This window comes from Rhinolophus sinicus, linkage group LG02, assembly GCF_036562045.2.
Source record: "Rhinolophus sinicus isolate RSC01 linkage group LG02, ASM3656204v1, whole genome shotgun sequence".
Lineage (NCBI taxonomy): Eukaryota > Metazoa > Chordata > Mammalia > Chiroptera > Rhinolophidae > Rhinolophus > Rhinolophus sinicus.
The window spans coordinates 158,713,501-158,739,573 of NC_133752.1; the positions used below are offsets into that span (position 1 = coordinate 158,713,501).

General features: G+C 33.2%; 1 protein-coding gene across 1 annotated transcript in view; it reads right to left on the bottom strand.

The window, feature by feature from the left end:
* Nucleotides 1-26,073, bottom strand: part of LOC109449859 (ALG10 alpha-1,2-glucosyltransferase) — a 285,010-nt gene that overhangs the window by 221,962 nt on the left and 36,975 nt on the right. Inside the window, exon 2 of the mRNA XM_074325841.1 lies at nucleotides 2,034-2,149. The gene's annotated coding sequence lies outside the window, so the exon portion shown is untranslated. The remainder of the gene's footprint in view (nucleotides 1-2,033; nucleotides 2,150-26,073) is intronic.

Below are 26,073 nucleotides of genomic sequence, written 5' to 3' on the forward strand. Positions count from 1 at the left end.
GCATATAATTGGGAAACAATTCTCTGTTTGTCTCTTCCATTGCTGCATATCTTGCTACTGATGTACTGTCTCTCCTTTTTTCTTGGACAATCTTTTCAAGGATGCTTCTATCATGAAGAGCCTTAGAAGATAATGCTACTACCTTACACAGCAAAGGACAGGCTTGCATACAGCCTTGGAAGATAGCGATAGTGTCTCTCTCTAGAGCAAAGAGCAGTCATGCTTACTCTCTAGTATAATAAATATAATATTTCCCTCTGGGGTAAAATGATAGGCCTCCTTACTGCCCATTATAAAAGATTTGGTTTTCCCCAGCTTGGAGTCACTCTTCTGTATCATAACTCACTGTTTGTCCAGCATCCACCTAGGTCCATGTATGTCGATCCAACAAAACTTGGTGATATGAGGAACTGATAAAAAATATGTTAATACTCATATTGACCATTGTGTCATAGTAATAAACTCCTTTCCCTCTGATCCAAGAGTCTCCTATCTTTTGCCAACATTCATGGAAGTGTGGCAGGTCAATGTCTTAGCATGGATGTAAAGCAATATATCAGACACTTCACAGTTCTTGATGTTCAGTAGAGGCAATACTCAAAAAAGAAGGGAGGTATCATTCTATAGAACATAATTTATTTTGTATCTAATATAGAAATCTTACTAAAGCATTTCTTTTTCCATTTCGTTTATAAACCCAGTTTGCAAAATCTATTTCAAACATCTGCTATTCTGCTGGTTATTGCCTTAATTATCATAATAAAAATGTGATATGTACTCACCATGCATATGAGAATTCTATTTTTAATGATTTGAGGATTTTGCTTTTACAGTAACATAATAAACTCGCTAAGGATAGGCTCCATGACTCCTGCTTCCTCTCTACCTCCCCAACATACTTTGCAAAAGCTGATATTTCATAATTAAATTTTTAGATAAATGAAAGACATTTTATATTTCACCTGGATTTCTTTATAATGTCCTAAGTCTTTCCAAAGAAATCTGACAAGTTTTGAACCACAGAATAAATTTATATAGCTATAAAACATCAAGAACATGGAAAGGAACAGAAAAAGAGATCCAGACAGTTTATAGATTTATTGTAATTATTCTCCAAATGGATTAAAGAATGACTACTGTATGAAAGAAAATTAAGCTTTGTGACATAGCTAGCTGGAATTAGAGATTTAACTACTGGTTATTAACCATTCTCATATAATTCTAATTTTTCTGGGAGTTGAAATCTTGACCTTGTTTTTATATAGCCAATGTTGTTTTTTTACAGTAAAGCTAACCAAATTCCAAAATATATAAGCTGGATAATAAAATATTGTTTTAAGTATATCTAATGTTTTATGAAGATTATAGATCATATTATAATTGGATATGTATTGCACTGAAGCACATCATAGAAGAAATTGTACTTTCTTATATACATATATATATTTCTAAATATAGGAATACACACACACACACACACACACACACAATTTGCAAAGAGAGAAAAGTGTGCATGATTCTGTTCTTCCTTTATATTAAAAGCCCATAGTCATTCCATTTGTATATCACAGGATTTCAGTATTCCAGTATTACTCTCAATCCATTTGAGAAGACCACACTAAAATTCAGTATGCAGACAAGCAAACATGCTATGTTCTTTTAAACCTAATTATCCAAGTCTTCATTAATATAAGTACAATAGCACAAAGGAAGCAGCAGTATTCAATTAAAATAATTATGAGATCTACAGCTCCCCCTGAAAGAGCACAAATAATTATATTTACAGGTTTTCTGTCCCCGTTAAAATAAATGTCTGTGTAGTAAATCTGAAAGTCATAATACAAGTTGCACAAAGCTAAAATAATTCTAGGCATAATATCCAACCAGCTCTGATGCAAGTAGTTTTGAAGTTCTATCTATTTTGGAACATTTCTTGGCAGTGATGGCTTGGTGGCCATCGGTATTTCAATAGCAAGTCTAGGAGATTGTCTTTGCACAGCAGTCTAAGCAACATTGGAAAAAGTCAGACTTACCCATTGAAGAGTTGGAGTAGGGCTGATTGAGAAAGTAGAACTCTCTCACTGGAAGCCACGTGTTGTGGCCCACTATTCTTTTTTGCTTCTTTTTTCTGGGACCACCGTTGGAGAACCTAAAAGCAGTTGATGTAAAAATGGATTTCACTGGGTCGAATGATCTTCTCAGAAAGATTTGTTTTCCAATTCAGCTTATGCCTTAATTAATAATATACCTGACTCTCCTCTCCATTAGTTTTCATAAAGTAGGGTAAAAGGTTTTAGGTGGGAATAGAACAAAGAAAAAATAAAGCAAATCTGACTAAAACAAGGTCTTCTCTTTACCTATCACCGCACTTTTCTTTTTAACATTTTTAATAAGAGTTACTGTTGCCATTTCTTACGTGGTTCTCCTCACGCTCCTTGAATGCCATGCATCATCCATTTCATTTCATTTATAAAGAATTTTTGTTGCTCTTTCCTACCTATAAAACTATATCCGGTGTCTATAATTGTAAAGTCAGCTGAATAATTTTTAATGAGAATTCTAATTCTAAATTCTAACAATCTGTTTTTTTTACAAATGAGTTCGTTGTGGTTTTTTTTTTAATGAATTTGACCACCATATAACTGAAATGTGGTAGGCAATTTTCACAATTCACTGACTTTTCTGTGAAAAGTTCCCAGATAAGTGTACAATTTCCTTGTTTAAAAATTTTTATTCCCTAGATAATTGACAGAGGATTCAACATAAAATTTTGCCACCATTTGCTCTATAGAAATCACTCTGTACCTATACTGTAGGTATACAATTAGAAGTAGTCTAGTATATAACAAGTATAAGGATTAGAATGATGATAACCTAAAAACAAATTTCCAAATCAAAATAAGGGGGAAGACGTGAACAGTCATACTGTTCATGTTGTTATAAGGTGTAGAGGTTAGATAAGAGTTAAAGATGTAGTTAGAGAGATCTGCATTAATTTCCCTGCTTTATGTTTTCCTAGCTAGCTTACTTTTGACAAATTACTTATCTTCACAAAACCTGTTTCTTGATCTGTAAAATGGGCATAATACTAGCACCTCTCTCATCAGGTGGTGACAAAAATTGGTTACTTACTAACGTTAAGTAACTAAGTAGAAGAACAGGTACTAATACTTTGATCTCACTTAAACTTAAAGCTCAATGTCTTTTTTTCCTATTATAATAAATAATTAACTGTACTTTTATATTCATAATAAAAGTAATTATTAAATTAATTAAAATAAGAATTATGACTATTAATGTCTATTGATGTCATATAAACTCTAGTGTCACAATTAAAGCATGTTAGGAATTTTCATTATTCTTCAATTTTTAGGCAGACATCTGATGACTTAAGAGCTATCACAAAGCAGACCTTGCTCCTTGGTCCTAGGATCAAGTATGTAGGTAAAGGCAAGGACAAAGAAATTACACCTATGTCTCTAGAAGTGAAGAGGTACTGAGTTTTAAAAGTTATAGGGTTCTAGAAATGCAACTTGCATAGGTAACTTCAATAAATAGGGTTTTCAGAAAATAAGTTCGTTTTAATAGAATGTGTTTTGTGTTCTTTAATCAAAAGAGATTGCCTAAATACCTGAAACTAATAAATAAAAAAATTTAAAAAAGAGATTGCCTAAAATATTAGAAAACGGCTGTGAAAGTCATGCATGTTATAAATTAAAAAATCTATGTAGAAATTTAGATAAGTACCAAATAAAATTTTAATACTCTTTGAATCAAAATTTGCTCTGGAGATGCTCCTGAAAATTTTCCATGAAAGGAAACAATTTATTAATCACTCACAATATTCTGGGCATTTTCTATTCATTAGTTTATTTAGTATTCACAGCAACCACAAAGGCTTGTGTTATTTTCTTCAAGTTTTCAGATAAGAAATGTAGTAATTTGGGAATTGTTACACATCTGGTAAGGGTCAGAATCAGGTTTTTCATCCAATTCAATCTTACTTTCAAGTCCCTGCTCTTTCCACTTTACCAAGTTTTCAAAAACAAACAAAGAAACAAACAAAAAAAAGTCCTTTGAGATACAAGTTGATGCAACTCTGAGAATACATTAAGCATACTAACAACAAAAGCCTCTGTCTTCTGAGGAATGCTTCAAATAGAAGGACACCTAAGAGGAAAATTACATTTCAGTAAAACATAATATATTCTCCCTGAATTTTCTTATCAATTTTCAACTTTCGGTCTGAAAACACAGACATTTTAAGTACAAAACAAGGTTGTCTTTGATAGTCAAATGGCATGTATGTGTGTGTTATGTTCTGTTGGCAACTATATGAGTAAGTGACATCCACAGTGTCCTGTCCTCAACAGCCCTGCTCAGCTCCTGCAGACTCATGCCTATGGCTTCTTTTATGGAGACAATCCATCTCACATGTGGTCTTCCTCTTGTGCTGCTGCCTTCCATTTTTTTCCAGCGTGACTGTCTTTTCCAAAGAACCCTGCCTTCTCAGGATGTGCTCGAAGTAGAACAGCTTCAGGGTTGTCACTTTTGCCTCAAGCAATGTTTCAGGCTTAATTTGCTCTAGGATCCACTTATTTGTCTTTCCAGTGGTTCAGGGTATCCATAGAGCTCTCCTCCAACACCGTATTCCAAATAATCGATTTTGTTCTATCAGCATCTTCACTGTCCAACTTTCACCTCCATCTGTAGTAATTAGGAATACAAAAGTGTGGATGATCTTAGCCTTAGTCTCTAATGACACATCTTTCTTCACAATGACCTTTCTTAATTCTTCCATTGCTGCCCTTCTGAGTCTCACCCTTCTCTTGATTTCTTGGCAAAGGAAAATATAATAAAGAATTAACATGTAACTCAGCTACAAGACTAGCATGTGTGTGCTATTTTTTTATATGACAATGTTAAAATAGTCTTTAAATTTATATTTGACATGTGCAAGTAAGCAAACAATTTACTGGCTCTAGTTTTTCCAATTAAAAGCCAAACTTACTCACCTACTCTACAATTTCCCTTGTTTGCCACTACAGATCAGAGAAAATGGGTCCTCTTTAGGCTCTCTCTTCTGATCATAACTCCCTTGCTATTGTTAAGGGCTGATTCTTTAAATGAAATATAAATTCCTATTATACTACAGCATTTCACATAAAGGACATTAACGACCCCTCTCTCACACATGGTTAAAATGTAATTATTCCTAACTCCTTTGGTGAACTAAATTAACTCCATTGGTTAACTACAATTCACGTCTAATTCATCCTTGCAGGCTCCTCAGGATGCCATGCAGCATAGAATCAGTCACTCCATGGGGGCATTACTGAGGTTTGTATTTTCATGATGATGGTAGGTTATATGCAGCATCTTCCCTGATTATTCTTCTAAGGCATCACAAAATCTGACATATTCTGAGGGATGTAATTTTGAGGTCTCAGTCAGTTACTTATCCAGGTCCAGAGTTCTTTTGTGTAAAGAATCTTGCTCTTGCCTACATTACAAGAAGCCACACTGCTTTATGCAGGTGAAATCCATCAGAAGACATGGTCTAAGCTGCCCAGTGGTTATTATTGAAGAATCAGCACTGCCCAGGGTCATGTGGCTCCCACAATATTACAATGATTCCTAAATCAGCAACATGGGGTATAAACAACCAGAAAATGAGATCTTGTGTCTGCTTTGCAATGCCTAACAAAAGGTACCTAAATAATAATAATAATAATAATAATAATAATAATAATAATACTTAGGAATAAAAGTTAGGAATGCTGTATTTCCAAAATGAGTTGATTCTCAGCCCCATCTGGCAAGCTTTTAAAAAGGCAGATTCCTGGGCTTCACTCACCATCTACACATCAGACCCTCCCTGTGATGGACTAGGAATCTCTTCTTTTTAATGTTTTCCAGGCGATGCTGAGATCAGTCAAGCCCTTTGGGAACCCTGGTGGATATTATTCTCTAGGTATAATAAGCTCCAGATTGAGTTTGTCTTTGTACTGGAAACAGAATGGCCTTCCTCTTCACAGCAGCCCCTTTTCTGTCATGTCATATCTTTGACTAATCAAATTATCCTTTGGGGGTGGCAAACTCTGCTCCCCCTCAGTAGCTTGCTATCATTTAGAGAAAAACTAATCTGCTTCATTGCCACTCAAGATAGTAAACAAACTCAACTATTTGCATAGCATGCAATTGAATGCGTCTTTCATCATTATTTTTAAATATCACATTTCCATTAAAGTAGAAAGAAATTAGATTTTTCTATAATAAACTATGAAATGCATAAGAAATATAATATAAACAGTATAAATGATGTAGAAAAATATTCAAATGTCTATTGGAAGCCCCAGTGGTTTACAATCTAAACACTACTAATTATAAATTTATAACTAATGTATTATTAATTTTGGTGTTATTTAAATTATTTCTCAACAAATATTAAAGATAATCTAAACTGACTAAATTTCATTTAAAATATGGGTTAATTATACAACTGTATGACCAATATAAAGGCTTCAAGTTAATATAAGCCTGACAGTCATTCCAGACTGCACTTGGAGTTTTTTTTGTTTTGTTTTTGACACTGCAGAGGCTCAAACATCTGTACTTAGCACTAAACATGGAACTGCAAAAGGAAAGGCATTCAACATCGGCAGAAAGTGGACCCAAAGAGAAAATTTTCCAAAACTGAAAACTACTCACATTTTTTATTTTTATTTTAATTCTGTGACAAAAAAAGAAAAAAAAAGTAAACCCCTTATAGCCTCATTTTATGGCCTATTCACCATTTCCAGAACACTCTGTTTGTGCCTTATTTCTGAAGGGTATTCCCTTTTGAAGCATGCCCCACTCTAATGTCTCATCTTGCTTTATCTGATGAATTTCATTTGTCATCACTTTGGGCTCTAGTTAGTGTTTCATGCAGGATCCATGTTTAAATGTGAAAGAGTAGAAAAATCAAATTAAAGAAAATAATATCAAGGAAATTAAATAATCATCGACATTAAGGCTGGAGCATCTATTAGGTAACAAGCTGTGTCCTTACTAAAATAGTATTGGTTCTGACTATATAAACTTACATTGCAAAAGGCTAGTGAATATAGCTCCAGTATAAACAAAATTCAATAAAAAATTATCCCTGTTAAAAAAATCCTGAAAATTATGATATAATAGAGCAAATCCTTTTTAGTCATTGTCTAATGACAACCTTTATCATGTAGAGAGAGTCTAGAATTCCTATTATATTAACATAAAGGTTCAGCTGCTCTTCTCTGATAACTCATGGAATCACCGGTCTTCGAACTACAAGGAATCATCTAGTTCAATCTGAGAATTGCAATCATATGTGTTTATTAAACATTTAAATATGGGCATTATTTATATATTTAAATTGTTCCCATCATACTGCCTGAGATTTGACATCATTTATTATAGCATTTCACAAAACAGAGGTCTGTCAAACTTTAAATCATGTTTTTTTTAATATTCATCATTCCAGATTACTTGCATTCAAAGGATATTTAACTTTTCTTTTACTACTCTTTTTAGATAGGGCATACTAAAAAAAATAGTAATAATAATATACAGTTTCTCCACTCTTAACCATATAACAACAGGTCATAAATTATTCTGAACTCGTTAGCAGATTAGACAAACACTGGCTCAAAACCAAAGAGTATTCTTAAAACATACAAAGAAACACATGAAAACTTGACCCCCAAAACAACCAAATCAAATAATCTCTTCCTTGCCATCCATCTCTTCTACAATATAACACAATTTTTAAAAATCATGTATATGGGGGTTGGCTAGGTAGAAAAGAGGCATGACAGTTTGAAAAAAAGTCAGTATTATTTTCTCAATTTATTTTTTAATATTTTAAATCAATATGTTTTAGAAAATCAAATCTAAAATTGTACTAAAGTATATATTATGACTATCTGGAGTACATCCCAGAAATGCAGGTTGGTTTAATATTCAAATTAATTGATATAATTCACCATATAAACAAACTAAAAAAGAACACATAAATGGCTGAAGAATCAAAACTCCATTTCTGCATAGTCCAAACTTCATTTCTAATATACACTCTTAGTAAACTTGAAATAGAAGGAAACTTTCTATACCGGATAAAAGGCATCTACAAAAAATCTGCAGCTAACACCATATTTTATGATGGAAAACCAAGTGCATGCCTTCTATGTTAGGAGCAAGGCAGGATGACTCATCTCACCACTTCTATTTAACATTATACTAAAGATTCTAGACAGTGCAATAAATAGTAACATGAAATGAAAGACATCAACATAGGAAAGTAAGGAATAAAACCATCTTTATTTGTTCTAGATATGATTATCTAGGTAGAAAGTCCTTCAGAATCTACAAAAAGCTACTAGGACCTGTACGTGAGTTTAGTAGGTTTGCAGTCAATAGTATATGGAGGGGAAGGGGCGGAGATTGGTATTTCTACGTACCTGCAATAAAGAATGAAAATTTGCAACTAGTGAAAAAAATATTTCTAATATCATAAATACATGAAATATTTAGCAAATTTAATGGAAAAAGGTGCAAGACCTGTACACTGAAAACTACAAACTACTGCTGAGAAAAATTAAACAAAGCTTAGTAAATGGAGAGATATACCACATTCATGGATCAGAGGACTCAATATTGTTTAGATTGTTAGTTATCTCCAAATTTTTCTACAGATTCGGTATAATCTAAATGGAAATCTAATGGGCCTATATATTTTTTAATTGACATACTAATTCTATAATGTCTATGATAATACAAAGTACGTAGAATAGCTAAAAATTTTTTTAAATAATAATTTTGAAGAGCTTATATTACCTAATTTCAAGAATTATAAACTTCAGTAACACATATAGTGTAGCATTAGTGTGAAAGTAAAGAAACACATAATTGGAACAAAATAAAGATTTTAAAAATATACCCTCACATAAATGATCAACTTATTTTGAACAAAGTACAAAGGCAATTCAATGGTGAAAGAATAATCTTTTCAACAAATGATGTAGAACAATTGGATTTCTACATGTAAAAAATGAATCTCTATCCATTTCAAATACTATATTAATAAAAATGGGCCATAGGCCTAAATGTAAAATCTAAAAGAATAAAACTTCTAGAAAAATAGACAAGGAATCTTTGTGACCTTGTATTAGTAAAACTTTTCTTAAATATGAGAAAAGCTAAACTATACAAGAATTAATGAATTGTACTTCATCAAAACAAAGCACCTTAATCTTCAAATCACAGTTAAGAGAATGAAAATAAAAGACAAAGACTCAGACAACATAATTGTAAGCTATATTGATGAAGAACTTGCATCTAATGTGTGTGTGTGTGTACACACACACACACACTAAATATAAAACATTCAAAATGCAATTATAAGAAAGCAAATAACCCAATAAAAACAAACAAAAAAAGCCAACATATTTGAACCAATACTTCACCAAAGAAGACGCACAAATAGTAAACAACCACATACACAATACTCAACATGATTAGTCATTAGGGAAATGGAAATTAAAACCACAATGAGATACCACTGCACATCTATTTGAATGGCTAAAATGGGAAAGACTGACTATAGCGTATCTTGGCAAAGAGGTGGAGTAACTTATTCACTGCTCATGGAAATGTAAAATGGTATAGAAAATTTAGAAAATAATGCCATTTTCTTAAAATTTAAACATACATTATTTCACTCTTAGATACTTACCTAAGAGGATTGATAGTAGAGTACCTATACACAAAAACACTTCAATATGAATATTTATAACAGTATTATACCAGCCCAAACTACCCAAACACCCATCAAGAGAAGAATGGATCAACAAATGTTGATATACACATCATCTTAGTTCAGGCTGCTATAACAAAATACCATAGACTAGGTGGCTTATTAACAACAGTACTTTATTCCTCACAGTTCTGGAGGCTGGGAGTCTGAGATCAGATTGCCAGCATGGTCAAGTTCTGGTGAATGGCCTCTTCTGGGTTGCAGACTGCCATCTTCTCATTGTGTGGTGGAACGCAGAGAGGGGAAGCAAGTTCCCTCCTGACTATTATAAAACCATTAATCCCATTCATGAGGGCTCTACCCTCATGGTCTCATCTAATCCTAATAACCTCTCAAAGTCCCCACATCCTAATACCATCAAATAAGAGGGGATGGGGGGTAGTGTGTCAATATATGAATTTGGGGACAAAAGGGGCACACAAACATTCAGTCTCTAGCACTCATATGCTGGAATATTATTCGGCAATAAAAGGAACAAATTATTGATACACACAACAACATAGATGAATTTCTAAATAATTACACTAAGTGAAAGAACCCAGACAACCAGAATACATATTGCATGACTCTATGTAATAAAACTATAAAATGCAAACTAATCCATAGTGACTAAAAGTAGATCCATGTTTGCCTGGGGTTGGGATGAGAGGATGCATGATAGAGGAAAAGACAGAGGAATACAAAGGAATTTTGGGAGGCAACAGACATGCTCACGATGTTCACATGTTCATTGTGATAATTTCATAGGTGTATACATATGTTAAAACATAAAATTGAACATTTAAATATGGCAGTTTATTGTATGTCATTTGTGCCTCAATGAAACTGTTTAAAGACCACTAAGTATAATAAATAAACTGTATTGGTCTATTCTAATAAAAATACAAAATCAGGGTGCTTTCTGTAGAAAATTATAAACAACTATTAAAATATAGATGTTGCAAAGGTAATATTAAAAAAATTGTAATACATGGTAGGCCTAGCCTTCTCATTAGCCAAACTAAAGATATAATTCAGTCACTCTTTAATTAATATTTTAGGTGAAAAAAGAGACTAAAGAGATGAGACAGAAACAATATTTTTGGTCTTCCGTAGGGAGTGGGAATGAGAATGATAATCAGGGAAAGAGATAGGTTGAGCAAAGCAACTGAAATAAATTGGGACATGTTAAGACTTTAACACACGTCATTACAGGCCCTTAAAATTGCAAATCCAGGGCAGTAATTTAGGTAATCAAGAGTGTTAAGAACTGAAAATAGATTGTGCATGTGTGTGTGTGTAGCCCTTTGTTTAATTAACAGCTTCTACCTTCACATATCCACCCATTGGCTCAGACACAATTTTGTGGAAACTTGGCATTTTCTTTTATACTAATCAGACTCAGATACATTGTGCAAACTTAAAAGCCAGAATTTGACATCAGAATTGTTTTGTATGTCTGTAAAAGTCCTAAACTTTCCCCTGGCATATACACTTCATAGAAACTACTCAAATTTTAGCACATACCTATAATTTATATCTTGCTGATTTCCAAAATGAACCAGAGACAACTCACTCTAAAAGATATGACTTTAATTGAATAAATTGGAAAAAAAGAATAAAGAAATATTGCTAGATTGAATTATTGAATATAAAATTCACCTGTTTTACAAAAATTTAAGATAATTTTATACTCTTTACATAATGAAAGTAAATATCAAATTTAAAGAGAGATATTTTATCAATACAAATTTCTAAAATAGTTCATCACCTGTGACAGGGCTTTTTACAAGTGGTACTGATTCTGTTGATAACTATTTTTATAGCAATGGTTTTATGGGATATAAGTTTCTAAACTACATCTCTTTTAAGAGCCTGAAACCTAGTTGGAACACGTATTCTTCCAAAAGGATTTTGTTGAGCACTTGGTAAACACTGCCTATCTTGCTTCTTATTAATGAAAGGACTCATGAAATGACTAGGACAATTATATGCCCTGATTTTTCTCAGGACAGTCCCAATTTCTGCCTGTTACCCCTGCTTACTGATTAATGGCAACCTTTCACTTTCAAGAGTATGTCAGGTAGGGTGATAAATTTTATGGTTACCCTGTAAATGGCTCACTTGTAAGATTCGGTGGCAAGTGTCCTCAGACACATAGAAATGTAATAGATCCACAGTCCTTACAATTGTTAAATATTAGGCTCTTTAAAAAATTGAGGTTATTTTCTCTTAATTGATAACAATCAAGTAGATTTGAAAAATATGAATCTGAACTAAACAGCCATGTGAAAGATACTAGAAAATCCAAATTACGTTATTTGTATATCTTTTAGGGAAGTACTTTTTCTCTGTCAGTTCTTTTCCTTGCTCCTGGCAACACCACTGTTCTTTAAAACATGTCATTGTTATATGCAAATGTCCTTGTATTTAAATATATAAATATTGTTCTGGCACAGTGCCGACTGATAAGAATGTTGGCTAAAGTTTTCTATGTTGAAATTCATTCAGAAAAAACTGAGAATAAATGTGCACTTTTTGACATGTTAAGGATATCATTTCATTGCCTCATTTGGAGTTTTAATTTTAGCGGCTAACAAAACTGTAAGTCAGAATCACAGTGAGAGAGGTAATTGATGCTCTGGCACAGGACAGGAAGTTCATGTTGCACAGTAGGAAGGCTGCTGGCAACAGAAGACAGCAGGAGGTGCAGACTTCTCCCATCTATCAAAACTTATCAGGTCTGCAAACGGTGCAACTGAGTTTGCTGACCTGACCTTTATATTTCTGTGTGTGTAAGTAAAAAGACAAATATACTAGTTCCTCTTCTGAAACTTCAGTTGCATAAGGACACAATTTTGATTTTCCACAAATGCAGTCTACCTACATATTATTGTTTCAAAGCATTCTTTGATTTCCTGGTTTAAGACACGTCGATGGTCAAATATTGAAGTGTTTCCCTATGTATGGGCCCATGTTCTGATGTAGCACCAGGGTTCTGGCTGCAGAGGTAAGATACGAGTTTTACTCAGGACTACTATTGGTAGAATGGCCAAAGGAGGCCAAGAAAGAGAGCTGGGGTGAATGCCAGGGCCAAATATTATTTGAAGCTTCTAAGAGAAAAGAGTGCCCGAGAGAGAAAAATAAATAAGAACTAAAATCACTGCGTAAAGTCAGTCAAATATAGTTAAGGGTAAAAAAAAATAGGAGCAATTGGTGGGCATTAAAGTCCAATTTTTATGCAACTGGAAATGACTTTTGATGACCCTAAAATGCTGAGTAGGGTCCCATACTAAAGGCAACAAAAATTGTTTTTCAACATAATGAGATTTATTAAGCACCCAGCTGTTTGAATTAAACCATATATGATAATTCAGTCTGTTTAATAAGGAAAATTAGCTGTCTTGCTTTTCTTTTTTTGCTACATTACACACATGAAAGACATATAGTCCTTTTCCACCTACTGTAACCAGGACCTATTCTAAAACAGCAATCATTATCTATTGAATATCTGTAATGTGCTAGGCACCGTTCCAAGCAACGGTGATAAAGAAAAAAAAAGAAAGAAAAAACACATCTGTTATGAAGCATATGTTGTAGGGAAAAAGATAGACAATATGCAAGGTAAATAAGGAAAATATACACATACTAGATAATGATGATCATCAAGAGGAAAATATAAACCCGGAAAAGGGATGGGCCCTGACATTTTAGACTGGGTAAGGAAGGCCTCCTTGGAAATGTGACATATGAGTAAAGACAGAAGGAATTGAGAGACAGAGTTTTGCGGCTATCTGAGAAAAGAATACTCCAGCTTGAGGTCACTGATGGTTCCAATGCCCCAGGTGAAAAATGCTTGACCTATGAGAAGCACAAATGCGTTAAAACACAAGAACAGGAAAACAGGGCAGAGTGGTAACAGGATGAGACTGTGTGAGAGATTATAAAGAGACTTGCAAGGTAAAGAAATGATCTGGCTTTTCTTCTGAGTCACATGAATAGCAATTACACTGTTTTAAAGAGGGGAGGCATGTGATACTGACTTACATTGTAATAGAATCTCTCAGGCTTCTCTAAGGATGGAAGAAGGAAGTGGGGAAAGAGTGGAAACAAAGAAACCAGTGAGGAGCCCATTATAAAACCAAAGCAAGAGTTGAAAATGGCTTGAACTAGGATGATATCAGAGGAGGTGGTAAGAAGTTACCAACGTCAGGATATAATTTAAAGAACACCTGAATTTGCTGATGTGAATGAGTGTAAGAGAAACAGAGGAGTTAAGATAAATCCATGGTTTCTGGCCTGAAAGATAGAATTTCCATTCAATTGGATTGGGAAAACTTGTAGAAATAGAAATTTTTTTAACATAACCAAATAAGAGTTTTATGAAGCTGTTTGTTAAATTTAAGTTTTCATTTTTCCCTAAAACAAAAAGAAAAGTAAAATAATATCCTTCACCTCAAAAACGAGAGATGATTCATATCATCAACCAATGGCAAAATGATACTGGGGTGAGTAATTGTATTGTAGTGAACTACAAAAGTTGGAGAAAATGATAACATTTGAATTAAAAATAGAATTATTTATTGTCCAATTTGCTAAGTTTTTACTTCCAGGAAAATTATTTGAAACAAAACTTTTTCTTCAATGGCTGTACAGATTTTTCCTTGATTCTAGATTTAGAACTTCTGCTTCCAGAAAAATATGAAACACAAACCTGACTATGTACATCTCTGCCTACACATGACCTCCAAGATTCTCATGTACAAGATGCCCAGGTTCCTTAGGATGACATTTGAAGCTATGACCTGGTCTCTGTCTAATTTGGATTATTAGTCTCTAGACTAATTTACTTCAATCCCTGCCTCACTCCTTTGAGAAAACAGGGCATGTTTTCTTGTCTTCATGCCTTTATGCACCAACTGCCCTCTCTCTACCACCTTTATCTAGTTAAAGCTAACTCTTTCCAAATACTACTCATGAATTAGCTACTTTCAGCGGCCTTTCCCCATCCCACATATCGGGCTAAACATCTTCCTCTGGGCTACCAAATCTATACACAGAGAAAAGACATGAAGCTGGTCAAGGGTCAAAATGCCCATGTCCCAAGGCCTAAATTTTTCTCTTAATTTCAGCTGGGACCTCAGGTGAGTACTCATTTAACCCTCTTAAGTTTCAGTGTCCTCATTTGTATTTCAGGAATAAAAATAGGAGCCACTTCATGGAGTTAAAAAGGAAGACTGAGAGGAAGCCTCAGAGTTGCTACTATTATTATCATTATTGTAATTAATAGTATCCATTGTGCCACTCTAAGGTCCCATAGAAATGAACATTTATTAGGTTTTCAATAAACAGTTGTTGACTGGAACTGTTCTCTTTTGCACATCTAACATTATTTTTAGTTGGAACGCAAGAAACGACGTCAAATAGTAGATGCTATAAAACTAAAAAGTTAGAGTTATGTAGATTCTTGTCAAGATTTAATTTTCTTCAGTTATTATCTTCAGTTATATATTATCTTCAGTTATATATCTATTCAATATATTTACATATTTTCATTTAATTAGTCTTGAGTAATAAATTTTAGAGGTAGATAACTGAAATTTATTATCGTTAGAATATTATGCTTCTCTAGTATAATTAAGCTGTAAAATCTGTCATGTCTACAGGAAAATCAATTTGTCTTAAATCTTTAAAAGTTATGTTTTCATTTTATGTAATCAAGAAGAAAAATTAAGAGTAAGTGTCTAAATTCACTTTATTTGCAAACAAAAATGGATCCAAAACTGAGATTTTACTCAGCTATTTTCTGCTAACAGCTTTGAGCAGCTCATCTCAAAATTCCTCTCATCTTTTTATTCAACACCAGCTTCATTCCAATGCTGTCCTAGTCACTTCCCCTTCTTATGCCACCAACTCCAGCCCACTCCTACCCTCATCACTCTCAGGAGACGGTTTCCTTCCATGCTTACCAGAAGAAATAAATACCATAATATTCCCTCAACTTCCTGCCCGACTTTGACATTTCCAGATAGTCTTACTGGGGGCTGAAGTAACTGTCTTCCTTAAGCTGACCCTGTTCCCCACCTCTGAAGAATTTCTCATCAGTTGCCCTTTTCTTTCTTCTGCATCTTTAATCTTTCTCATTACAATTTCTTATGTTCCATCTACAAAACTGTTCAAGGTCTCATCGGCCTTAAATAACTTTCCTTTAATCTTTTTTCCTTTTCCAGCTCCAGCCCCATTTCTCTCTGTTCATTTTTCTACAATATTTTTTTTTAAAGATAAACCTACATTTATTCTGTTTGTATTTTTAAACTCTCACTCATTTCTGAATCTTACTACACACGTGGTTTCTACTTTCATACTAAAATTATTTGTCTCGTCACCATGGCATCCTAATTTGCAACTGCTACTTATAATTGTTTCTCTTCATCACATGTCTATTTCACCTCTCTGTAATATCTATTTATTTTTGGTTGCGACTTCTTCCGAAATTCTATTTCCTTATTTTCCATGACACTGCGCTTTTCATCCACTTTTTTTCAGTCTCTTCTACTCTCTAAATACTAATGTTACTAAGTATCTGTTCCTAAATTCTTTCCTGTCTAAGATCTACCCTAAGCCACATCATGACTTTAAATTCTATCTATTCACCAAATACTTTTAAATCTGTAGCCCCAATTCTCTTTTCTTTTCTCCAGATTAGAATTTTCTTGTGAGCTACAGATCCACATTCCCAAGTACCTACCATGTTTCCCCGAAAATAAGACCTAGCCGGACAATCAGCTCTAACGCATCTTTTGGAGGAAAAATTAATGTAAGACCTGGTATTATATTATTATATTACATTACATTATATTATTATACTATATAAGACCCGGTCTTATTTTCTTATAAGAAAATAAGACCGGGTCTTATACTAATTTTTGCTCCAAAACACACATTAGAGCTGATTGTCCAGCTAGATCTTATTTTCAGGGAAGCACGGTAGTAGGCCTCTCTAGATGGACGTTTTGCATGCATTATAAACTTAAAATTTTTTAAATAAAATTACCTCCTTCCAAACCAGCCTCTTTTCCAGAGTTTCTTAGCTCTGCTAAGGGAACCACCATCCTACCAATCCACAGTAGTTAAAATTCTGAAAGCCACGTTAGATCTTTCTTTTTCTGCCTTCTAATCTATCTGTTCAACAATTTTTGTGGATTCTCTCTGTATATGATATATATGCATATGTGTATGCATGTGTATGTATTCTACCTAATTAGAATTATTCATAGAATCATAGAATTTAATAACTTATCTGAATATAGGATCACTGTACAAAAATATATTTGTTTTTAATACAGAGGTAAGTACAGCTAGAAAAATAACTTGAAATATAATATGCCTATAAATAGCACAAGAATTGTTTAAATCTTTATAGATTAAAATATAATTTTGAAAATTTTAAGTCCTAAATAAATGGACGTTTTTATTAGGCTCATGAACAGAAAAATGATATCATACGGATATAAGCTCCTTGAGGTAAAATACTTATTCATCTTGTATTATCTATAACATATAGTTGAGTGCATGGCACCTAGTTGCTACTCTATAAATGTCTATTGAGTGAAGTGGGTGGGTTTTAGAATGTCTTAAAAATTAGCTAATCAATGGATATAAAATTTTATTTCTGCAAGATTAATAAGTGCTAGAGATCTGCTGTACAACATGTGTCTATAATCAACAATACTGGATTGTACATTTAAGTTTTATTAAAAGGATAAATCTTCTGTTAAGTGTTCTTACCACTGTACAAATGCATATCAGAGTGAAGATGAGATAAGAAGGCACATAACATAAATTCACTTGTCTAGCATGCTCTCAGTAATTTTCCCCACAGTTTAAACCTAAACTATCTTTAATTTCTTTTTTATCTAAAGTTATGCCACGATTTGAACAAAAAAGGACAAAGAGAAAGTAAAAGGAAAAAGTCAGGACAGAGCTTTCACTTGAGCAAGACAAAGGTCAGCTGTCTGGTAAGCCCATAGGAACAATGCAGCAAGAACTTGGGAGAGGTTAGGAAGGACTCACAGCTAGAATGGAATTTGGCAATGGGCCCACTTCTTTATTGAGGCAGCTGTGTCTTTATGTGTCCTCCTGGTGGCTAGCTTAATTTGATCCTGCAAACATACAGAGACAAGAATAGTCCTTAACATTGCATTCTACTAATAACCATTTTTCAAACACAGGTCTCAGAGAACCAACACCATATCTCCTACACTTATGTTGTGCTCAGCCAATAAGACAGAGAAGTGACCACAGAATAAAGAATTTTTCTTCTTTTGGAGGCAGGTGAAATTAGAAGGGTTTCTCCTGTAGGCCGAATGATGAATGAGGAATCATCATCACTACCAGGGGAGGAGTGGTGCTAGTAAGGGCAGGAGGTAAAGATGATTCTTCTTTAAATTCCTGAATACATTTTTTCTTCTCTGATTTGATGACGATAACCCAATTCACTTGAAAAGAAAGTTTAATAGGTGAAGAAATGAAAAACTCTGCTCCTCCTTTGACACAACTGAAATAAAGTTCTAATAAAAGAATGTGTAATAAAACAATTCCCAGTAATACAAACTATTTTTAGACTTCTTTTCCATTTTCCTCCACACCTGAAATTTTGCAAATTACCAATAACACTTGGTTTGAGAGTCCTATTAAAGGAACATGGAACATTAGCTATAAAAATAAGTATAAGCCCATTTGTGCAGAGCTTAAAAGAAAATTGCAATGGTCTTACTAAGAATCGGAAGATAATCTTAATGAGAATGAGCCAGCAGACCTAAAAAGAAAATGTGAAATGCTTCTTGCTCTTTTTCATCTCATTTCAGCTTGATATTTTTTCTGTGTTCCTCTGTGTTTTGAAGACTACTCAAAGTTTATGAGCTCTAGGAAAATTTTCAGTTTTCTGTATATTGAGCTGGGGAAGAAGAAAAGAATGATAGAGATGGGAAGAAGAAAAGAATGATAGAGATGGGAAGAAGTGAAAACTTTTTCCCCAGGCATATGCATATTCTTTTGAAGATGTTGACATGGCTGTCTGTGCAGGGGAAATTATAAAAAGGTCAAAGACTTATTTTCTATAAGCTTAAGATATAACCTTACTCTAGAAATAACCTTGGCTTATTTCTAATATAACTCAATCACAGGCCAAGTTAAATTTTTTAAAGCAACAACAGCATTACCTGGGTTGCATATTATTGCACTTTTAATTACATAGGGTTTTGTTTAGTTTTTGGTTTGGGTTTTTGCCACCAAGTATAGGAAACAAAGGATATAGCTAATTCTAAGTCTGTTACTGACTTATCACTGGTTTTTGTTCTGTTATTTAAGAACAAAAGCTAAGAACATGCCTTAGTTTCCACATTTATTAAAGTGAAAAAAATAAATTTCATTTTCTTGTACAAGAATATTGTCAAAGCATTTAAAATGCCTTGCATCAAATAAAATACCTGAGTAAATAGGAAAATGAACATAAATAATACTGCTAACAATTATTCAGACTCAATGTCATTTAAAAACAGGACTTATTTGAGGGAGGAAAATTGTAATTGAACCTAGCTGATGTTAGAAGGGTCAAAATTGCCAGGATATCATCTTGCTTGACCCAAGAACTTCCAATGCAATTGTGAATTTTAAGCATTATCTTCATTCCACGAGACCAATATTACCTTAAGATTAAAACTAGACAAGGACATCACAGGAAAAGAAAACTAAAGATCAATACCTGTCATGAACATAGATCCAAAATTCCTCAAGATATTAGCAAATTTAATCCAACAATCTATAAAAAGAATTATACACCATGACCAGCTGGGATTTATTCAAGGTATACAAGACTGGCTCAGTATTCAAAAACAAATTAATGTAATCCATCATATCAACAGACTAAAAAAAAAAACAAACAAAAAAAAAACATGATCACATCAATAGATACAGAAAAATCCTTTGACTAAATCCAATAGACATTCATGATAAAAATTCTCAGTGACTTAGGAATAGAAAGAAACTTTCTCAATTTGGTAAAGCATATCTACAAAAAACATACAGCTAACGTCATACATAATGGTGAGAAACTCAAAGGTTTCCCACAAGATCAAAAACAAGGAAATGATGTCCCTTCTCACCACTCCTTTTCAACATTGTACTAGAAATCCTTGCTAATGAAATGAAGCACGAAAAGGAAATGAAAGGTATACAGATTGGGACGAGATGATCATGTCATCAGAGATGACATGAACATTTCTACAAAAAGTCTGAAAGAGCTGACAAAAAAAATCTCCTAAAACTAATAAGTGATTAGAGTAAGGTTGCGGGATGCAAGGTTAATATACAAAACTCAATTGCTTTCCTATATACTAACAATGAACAAATGGATTTTGAAATTAAAAACACAATAGTATTTAGGTTAGCACCCCCAAAATGAAACACTTAGGCATAAATCTAACAAAAAACACATATAAGATATATATGAGGAAAACTATAAAACTCTGATGAATAAAATCAAAGAACTAAATAAATGGCGAAATATTGCATGTTCATGAATAGGAAGACTCAATATTGTCAAGATGTCATTTGTTCCCAACTTAATCTACAGATTCGATGCAATGTCAATAAAAACCCCAGCAATTTACTTTACCAATATCAACAAACTGATTATAAAGCTTATATGAAAAGGCAAGAGACCGAGAATATAGTGTGTGTGTGTGTGTGTGTGTGTGTGTGTGTGTGTGTATTCATAGAAAACTAAAGTGAGAGGATTGACACTATCCAACTTTAAGACTTAAAATAAATCCATAATAATCAAGACAGTCTGGAATTGGGCGGAAAAAGATAAATAAATTAATGGAAAAAAATAGAGAGCCCATAAATATAGACTCTAACATATAGTCAATGGATCTTTGACAAAGAGGCAAAGACAATACAATGGAGCGAAGACAGTTTTTTCAATAAATGGTGCTGGAACAACTATACATCCACATGCAAAAATAAATAAATAAATAAGTCTAGAACAGATCTTGACATCCTTCACAAAAATCAACTCAAATGGATCACAGACCTAAATATAAAACACAAAACTATGAAATTCCTAGATGATGACAGGAGAAAGCCTAGATAACCTATCCAATTTTTTTTAGATACAACACCAAAGACATGATTTATAAAATAAATAATTGATAAGTTGGACTTTATTAAAATTAAAAAATTCTTCTCTTTGAAAGACATTATCAAGAGAATTAGAACACAAGCCACAGACTGGGAGAAAATATTTGCAAAAATACATCTGGTGAAAGACTGTTACCCAAAATATACAAAGAACTATTAAAACTAAAACAATAAGAAAACAAACAACCCAATTATAAAATGGGCCAAAGACCTTAGCAGACACCGCACAAAAGAAGATGCAGTGATGGAAAATTAGCATATAAAAAAATGCTCCAAATCTTATGTCATCAGGGAAATGAAACAACAGTGAGACACCACCATATACCTCTATTAAAATGCCCCAAATCTGAAATACTGACAACATTGAATGACGATGAGGATGTGGAGCAACAGGAATTCTTAAACATGACTGGTGGGGATGCAAACAGTACTGCATCCAAAATGGTACATTTGGAAGACAGTATGGTGTTTTCTTACAAAATAAACATTCTTTTACCATCAGATCCAGCAACTGTGCTCCTTGGTATTTACTCGAGACATTGAAAGCTTATGTCCATTCAAAACCCAGCACAAAGATGTTTATAGCAGCTTTATTCATAATTGCTAAAACTTGGAAGCAACCAAGATGTCCTTCAGTGGGTGAATAAATAAATTGTGGTACATCTAAACAATGACGTATTACTCAGCACTAAGAAGAATGAGCTATCAAGCCATGAAAAGACATGGAGGAATCTTAAATACACTTCATTAAGTGAAAGAAGCCAATCTGAAAAGGCTACATACTGCATGAGTCCAACTACGTAATATTCTGGAAAGGGCAAAACTGTGGAATCAATAAAAAGACCAGTAGTTGCAAGAGTTAGGAGAGATGAACAGGCAAAGGTCAGAGGATTTTAGGACAGTAAAAGTACTGTGTATGATACTATAATGATGGCTGTGTACGACTATCATCATACATTTGTCCAAACTCATATAATGTACACCACCAGGAAAGAACCCTAAGTGAACCCAAAACTATGGGTTTTGAGTGACTGTGATGTGTCAATTCAGGTGCATCCATGGGAAGAAAAAAGGAAAGAAAAAAAGAAATGTACCACTCTGGAGAGTGACATTAATAATGGAGGAGGCCATGCATGTGAGGGCAGGGGACACATGGGAAATCTCTCTCCCTCCCTCTAGATTTTGTTGTAAACCTAAAACAACTCTAAAAAATAGTCATTAAAAAAAACGTTGATGCTTTATTTCCATGGTATCGTAAAGTACCAGAAAACATTTTCAGACTTATTAGATTATGATTATGATTTTTTTCTATTTTGTAATTGTTAATTTTGGGTTGGTATTGGCTAGCACTTCAATTCTTTTTTACCTGCTTTGCTCTGACTCTTCTATTTGCTCTCCAGACAGCAATTTGTTCCCATGGAGTAGAATAAGAAATATGTGAGCAGCCTGGCTTAATATTATGTTTTGCTCTTTTGATGGCAGTACATCCATTATACGAAGCAAAAATAACACTTAAAACTTGCTGCTGCATACTTTTTCCAGCTGTACATTTTGCATAAATTGGATCATTTCTTCAATAAGAAAATTTTTCTGTTTGAGTTTCAAATATAGAACAAACTTTGATTTAATTAAATGTGTAACTCATCATTCTGCATTTGTAAATGCCCACCTTTGTAAACACTGAAAGCATCAAAGATGTTTTTTCCCTGCTGAAAGGAAAAATGTAATAAATTGTGAAATGTACACAGATGTTACAACATAAATAAATATTAGAATTCAAGAATCATTTCAATAGAATCCTGAAAGTGGGTAAGAAACTACACTAAAATTTCTAGTATAAATTATTGTTTCACAAGATCACTAATTCTTACCTCCCGTACAAACTGATACAAAAATTTAAATAAAATAACCAAACAGTTTGCTTTTGTTTAAAATATGTTTATTAGCAAGGTAAGAAATTCACAATACTTAGTATTCTAATTTTGGTTATTTTTTATAATCATGCATTTTGTCTTAATTTGAAGCTGAAGCCTTCAAAAGAACTTTAGTCTCAATGTTATAGTTACTATGTAACTAATTTTATAAATAGTTACTGCCATGTTTCCCTGAAAATAAGACTGGGTCTTATATTAACTTTTGCTCCAAAAGATGCATTAGGGCGTATTTTCAGAGGATATCTTATTTTTTTTATATACAACAATCTACATTTGTTCAAATACAGTCATGTCATCTTCTTCTGGAACATTGTCATAACATACTTAAATGTGTCTGTCTGGCTGACGATCTTACCTGGGGCTTATTTTCGGGGTAGGTCTTATTTTCGGGGAAACATGGTATGTAACTATTATAACTGCATTACTAAAGTGAAAAAGATACCTCTTTATTGAATATTCGAGAAAGTTTGTTATTAAAGCCATTAGAAGTCTTGCTATCTCTATTAACTGTAATGACATAAAGGATCTTTATATTTATCATCTGGCTTATGGCAGAAACACAGCGAGAACACTTCCATAGCATGCATATTTTTAATTCTTTTTTTATTAGTTTCAGATATACAAAACTACGTAATATTTAGACATTTCACCCCTCACAAAGTGATAACCCCTCTCCCCCAATCTATTGCCCCTCTGACATATCATGCATATTTTAACGAACTCATACAGAACCAAACAAACTGTCAGTTTCTGAAGCCTGGAAAATCCATTTATTACGTGTAAGAAGTAGAAAGACTTAATTTATTAAAGAGCTGTTCAGTTTTTATCATATCTAGATACCTAATCCATTTAAATAAGCTACATTGTTACTCTATTTATGATAGGGTACTTGTATCGTACTATGAATGAACAAAATAGGTACTTTGAAGACTGCAACAGAAACATAAGTTGCCACAAATTCATTACAGTGTAAAATATTGACTTAAAAAATGTTGATAACTTTATCAGTTGTCCCTTTATAATTGTCTTATTTTAAAACTTTTCCATGTGTTGATTTCTTTATTCCATTAGATCATTTTGCTCCATGATATGTTCCAGGGCCCTCTGATGAAAACTAAGATGAAGTTGCTATTTATTTACTATACAATGTTAAAAACTGTTTGGAATACAATAAATTATAATTCCTATAGGTAACTGATTATTCCAAGGTCTTGTTGTATGGGTAATAACACAGATAATATTGGTGCCTTAAGGAGTTTCATTAGGATGGAGGTGAAAATCATCACATAAGAAGTATTTGTATCTATCTAATATACATGTTTTACTTATTTATTCCATTATCTTTCTCTCCAAAGGAATTTGGTTTCTTTGTTACTATGTATTATTATTGATGTGCACAAAATTTTCAACTATGTACACTTTTCATAAAATACATAACTACAAGTTACCTTTAAATTATCTTGCTTATAGGGATTTGTTCTCTTAAGCTCTTGTAGTTTTAGTGCCTATTTTCTGAATCTATTAGTATAAATGTCTATTTTTAATGCATTGCTTTTTTAAATAGTTCTATACTGAGTATTTTTATTTTAGTGGTTATTTAAAAATAAACTCTGATGTTCCATCTTGAAAATACACATGTGCCTTATTTAGTTCTGCATCTAACTAGAATATATCTCTAATATCTTATGCTATGAGTATAAAGCAAGGACCCTATTCATGAATATCTGCATACCCACCACAGAGGGATCTTGGGATAAGGGTAACTTTTCCAAAGTTAAACATCTCTTACAAATGATATCATAATACAGTAGTATGATGGATACTGTTATCCATTCCCTTAAAAAGGTAATTCTATATTGTTTTGAGTAGCTATTATGGATATCAATCATTGTTTTCAGGCATATTGTATTTGTGCTGGACATAGGCAAGGAAGGCAGAAAATGTACTGATCACATTTGAATGATCCAACTATTCCCTATATGAATCCTAAATAGCCGTGTATAGAAAAGAAATAGTAATTGTCATTGAAGTTTCCCATATGGAAAATATACATAAACTTCTTTTGATGCATTTAATATAACATTTAAATGTGATGTCTAGATTAGAATATTTAAAATATTGTCAAATTATTTCCCTGAATTCTAGTCTTAAAAACAGTATTCTTATTGTAGTCCATCTCGTAAACAATCTCTTATTCTTTTAAAAGCATAACAATAAACAATGTTTTTATTTTTTTATTTTCAGAAACCACTTTTACCTCTTGGTCACATACCATAATAAGATATACTAGATGTTACAAGTTACAATCAGGTTCCAAGGTAAACTGTGGTCTTCTGAATTTTATCTACTTCCATAAATATAGATGTAGATATAGATATATAGATAATATAGATATAGGTAATATATAGAGACAGAGATAGGTAGAGATATAGATGAGACAAAGAGAGAGAGAAAATTTCCCAATTATTCTAGTAGCAATTTAGTGTATCTAAGGACAAATGTTAATACCTTTCCATTTTGCATTTAATATATGACTATTAGAGCCATATCACTGAAATAATTAAGAAAAAATTTAGGTGCAGTTTGGTCCAGCCAGGAAAATAGACATTTATATATTTCTACTACAGGATTTCAATATAGAAAATTGGTTACTTAAGTTTGGGAGCGTTGAAAGAACAAAACGGAGATGCTAAGATAACTCAGAGATAATAACTGTAGAAATTGGCTACCACCCCAAAACTGGTGGAATAAAAGATTGGGGTTCTCAGAAATTAGGAGCTTGGAGGTGAGGTTTTGTGTAATAGGTGCTCATGTTTTTTTAAGGAGAGAGCTGTCTTCGGTCCTACTACATAGGTAGTACCTTGACAGCGTGAAGGAGTATTCTCTGACTTGTGAGGAAGGGGTAGTGGCATCAACAAGTTTATGCTGGTGTCCTTGAGGGGACAAAATGAGAATGGTTCTGGAATCGCACAAAAGAGGCTGAAAACTGGAGCCAACTGCCCCTCCTGGGTGAATGCTGCTGCTCCTTTGATGATGAAGGAAGATCAAAAACAGGAGGAAAGACATTCTCTGGGACTGCTATCTGGTAGTATTATATAATTATTCTTAATCTTAGCCGCT